The sequence below is a fragment of the Rhodamnia argentea genome, chromosome 5 (assembly GCF_020921035.1).
Source record: "Rhodamnia argentea isolate NSW1041297 chromosome 5, ASM2092103v1, whole genome shotgun sequence".
NCBI lineage: Eukaryota > Viridiplantae > Streptophyta > Magnoliopsida > Myrtales > Myrtaceae > Rhodamnia > Rhodamnia argentea.
Genome location: NC_063154.1, coordinates 28,474,375 through 28,478,722, shown reverse-complemented (window position 1 = coordinate 28,478,722; position 4,348 = coordinate 28,474,375). Strand labels below are relative to the sequence as shown.

Sequence of the window (4,348 nt, the reverse complement as noted above, 5' to 3'; positions counted from 1 at the left end):
AAAAATCAAACAAAAGGTAATGTCCAAGGTTTGGAAAGGAAATAATTTTCCCTAATTTAAAAAGACATTTTCTATCGGCCAAAAAGTATTTTCTTTGACCGTTCATTTTTCAAGCCCCAAACGCAGGACAATGAGGAAAGTATTTTCTGAAAGATGTTTTCTGCGAGACAAACGAAGCGTTAGTGATCGCCAAAGCTTTCTCTTTCTATTTTGACACATTCAGATTATTAACACTTAAAAGAAAGTTCCTAAGTTGTCAGCACCGATTTGAGATTACTTTGAATTTGAAACATAATTTGATCAGGAATCAGTCACGTAACCAAACGTTAAGAAGTTAAGAAAGTACATATGAACCATAAACCTTAAAGAAGAGCCAAACATGAGGCATTCTTCCCAAAATGGAACTACAGAACTCAAACTACCACCGAAAAAACAAGAGAACATGAACAAAAAAGAGTCCCCTTTTCACCGTTTCGCCATTGCTGGATGAAGGATGTATAATTGGGAATCCTGCATCCATATCGATGCTGTGAACTGCATATAGTAACACGTCCCACGACCACCTCAATCGATGTGAATCTGGCCCCTACCCCCGTTACTGAAGATGGAGACTTTGAACACATTATCTTCACTATCAATGAGCTCGAACACGCAGGCATTTCCTACACGCAAATGAGTTTCTGTTGCAAATGTAGACCAACCAGCAGAGAAGGCCGCTCGCTCTTTCTTCCATCTTAAGAGCTTCACCGGCCACGATCTGTCTGAATACCTAAGAGTTGCCATTCCCTTGTTTTCTTGCATATGTTGCCTGATGAATCGAACGTGAAAAGTCTGCAAATGCGTACATGTTTGAACAACCAGTCTAAGCTGAAAGAAGGACAATGATGTAAGCAAACAACCTTGGGAAAAAAGCACACAAGGTCATATTTGCGAGTTTCAGGAGCTCTAATCTTACAGTCTTAAGAGGCTCATTAAAGCCATTGGTCTTAACCAACAACGTAAAGCATTTTCAAACAAATAGGCTTTGCCATCTTAGGTTAGTAGTCAGATTCAAGTGACCGTCCATCCTTTCACTTGGATAGAGATGGAGCAGCTTGTCAAGGATATCCAAGTGAATGTATAGTCCCGACCTGATTACCATCTTTTACTTCTGTTTTTCCTACTCCTCTTTTTGTTACTCCACTGCCAGGATGCCCCACGATCACACGAAGAAATATATCATGTCATATGTATCCAATACAAACCACATCAAACAGGGAAAACGCAATATCGAGGCAAGATTCAGATAGCAATTGTAATCGAACTTGATATGTGGCAATGATGGATTAGGCTCAAAGATAGTACCAGTTTTTTCAAATGAACGTATCACCAGTTTGAAGAAAGGATGCTCCGAATCAAATTCTCTCGCTAATTCAGGAGTAGTGAGAGGCCTCGGAGGAGTAGGATCACGAAATACTGACTCATGATGGTTCACTCTGCATTTGGACCGTTTGTACCTGCCTGAGTTAAAATGAGAAATTCAAGAGACGTTATGGGAGTGAATGTTCTTTAATTCACTATGAAGATCTTTAGCATAGAACTAATGTCATGCCATAACTAGCCTAAAGTTTCACTTCAGACAACACAAATCAAGTACCTACCTGCACTACTGAAAATGTGGACTCTGAACACAACATCATCCCTATCAATTAGCTCGAACACGCAGACATTTCCTACAAGCAAGCGCGTTTCTCTCACGAATGCGTCCCAACCAGAAGAGAAGCTCGCCCCGCGGACTGAATGTGGACAGCGCCTAAGCTTCACCAGCCACGATCTGTCTGAATGCCTGAGAGTCGCAATTTCCTTGATTTCCAGAATGTGTTGCATGATGAACCTACGAGGAACATACTGCCCAGAACATGTTTGAACAACCCATGCTTGGCAAAGAAAGAACCCAGCAAGCAAAATGTAAATTGATACGGTAATTCTGATAAACACTCTCAACGGACAAAAGTCAAAAAGTCAAAGTCTCCGCTCATAGAACTATCATGAGGGATGGACAATATTTTCCCTTTTGAACAAATAGTGATGAACATATCCGAGGAAAACTCAATGCAGTTGCCTACAGAAATCCAATCAGCTTAAGAAAAAAAGCCAGAACAGTGAAGAATTAAGCTCTTGATCATACCATTTCATTCTTAATATAAGATGGCCGCATCACCACCTTGAAAAAAGGATACTCTGAGTCAAATTCGCTAGCTAATTCAAAACTAGAGAGAGGTCATGGAGTCATAGAACCACCAAAAACCGGCTTAGAATGGCTAGCTCTGCTTGTAGAATGTCCAACCTCATCTGTTCTTTAAAAAACATAAAATACTTAGATTATGCCAATTTGGACTTTTGATTAGTTGATTTAGTGAACATATTTAGCGCAATGGAAGAAAATACCATGGAAATCAAGATTTAGATAAGTTGACCAAATGAAAAATTCGCTTCTCTGCATCTTAGAAGTTTAAAAATAAACTATTCAACCATAATAAGCATGACTGAGATCATAATGTTATCAGTCAACATCTTATCAAAAAGTTCTCAAGTACATGAAATAGAACTAACAAAGCAGAGAGCACTGTAAGAAGAAATGTGAATCATAAAATGACGAGTCACACCTTCGAGATCTTGCGATGAGCAGCTTGGACTCAGCTGAGAACATGGGGAATGAGGTTCGACGCTCATTTTTTGCCGAGGAGCGGAATCCACCGAATCTTCAACTTCTACCACATCCTCCTGATTTGGCAAGATATATCCACTCCCGAGGTTCGATATGCTGCTTGACGAATAATTGATCTCCGAAGCACTCTTATTAAATATTATCACGCTGAAAGTGGAGTTCCCTCTATAATTGAAAACTATGAGGTGACCATCACCAATGGAGTAATGCTGCATAAATTCTCGCCACCCTTTCCACAACCAAACCTCGTCGTCATTACACTTTTCTATTTCTATGGTCCAAGTCAAACTGCCAGGTACCATGAGTAGCACCAAGCTTGAGAGATCCTTTCCATATCTTCCTAAGAATTTTTTCGGAATTCCCTGTTAAGGAAAATGAAAAGTTTTAGGTCCAGGACTCGAATTCATCGAAGTTAGATCAAAAGTGCAGGTAAGAAAACGTAGAGCACAGAGCAAATTTTAAGTTCTGCACCCAAGCCGGGTGTCACCGGGCAAGCAAAGATTGAGTTCTAGTTATTGTTCCTTCATTTGACGAGAGTAAAGCTACAGAGACCCACCACCTTTGTCCGCACTATCCTCAGCCGACCCATCCTCAATTCCAAGAAAAAGAACTGATTTTTATCCAGACTAGTTCAAAATGAACACTTCTTCTTCAGGGTTTTTTAGTTTTTGCTGTCTTTACGCAAGATTCAAAATGTTAATAACAAGCCAAAGGCACAGAAAGATCTCCAGATTGAATGTACACAGCAAGAGGGCGGCAGTTTCTAAACCGAGACAGAAACTCTCGAGACATTGGAGCTGAATCATAAGAAACAGACTGTTTGGAAATGTGGGACTTACGAGCTTCCCAGATTGAAGGGTGTCGGGGAGAATGATCTTGAAGAAGTGAGGACTCTGAAGACGAGGTCCAGTCGCGATATCTGGCTCGGCACCTCCATCTTCTCTCGAGCGACGACGACCGCAAGCCATGTACGGTAGCGTCGCAGGTGTCGCTGAAGGAGGAGGAAGAGCCGAGAGGTGATGAAACTTTATAATATTACTTGGGCCCTTGGGGTGACCCACAAAAAAGGAAATTGCATTGGAAGTGAGTCCTACAATTAAAAAAAAATTTCAAAAAGTACAATTAAATCATAAAATTTGTCACGAGAATGCATTGAGTTTTAAAACTTTCAAGAAATATAATTAACGAAAAGACTTAATTTCATCAATTTAATAAATTTTAAGACTTGATTCCGTTTGAAAGTTTTAGAAGTCAGCTGTACCGTCTAATAAATTTTTAAACAAAATTATATTTTTCAAAATTTTTAGGAGCTGATTGAATTTTTAAAAAGTTTTAGGACTCAAACGCACACTCTGATAAGTTTTAAAACTAAATTATTTTTTTTTAATTTTAGAACTTAATTGCAAGTTTTAGAAATTTGAACGCATTTATGTCTATTTATTTCCTAGAAAGGCACAGCTTCTTCGCTACAAACAAAATAAGTCCAAACATCAATCCAATCCACAGTGAAGAGGCAAATGAAGTTATTATCTAATGGACAAAAAATGTCCAAACATGATTCCCCTGTTTTTCTTCTAACCCATCAGCAAAATATGTTCAGAAACGTACGCAGCCCAACGCGCGACACGTCCGTGGCTCATC

The 4,348-nt window shown here is 39.4% G+C and overlaps 1 pseudogene; it reads right to left on the bottom strand.

The window, feature by feature from the left end:
- Positions 1–332: 332 nt before the first annotated feature.
- On the bottom strand, positions 333–3,676 carry LOC125315142 (annotated as a pseudogene).
- Positions 3,677–4,348: the final 672 nt, after the last annotated feature.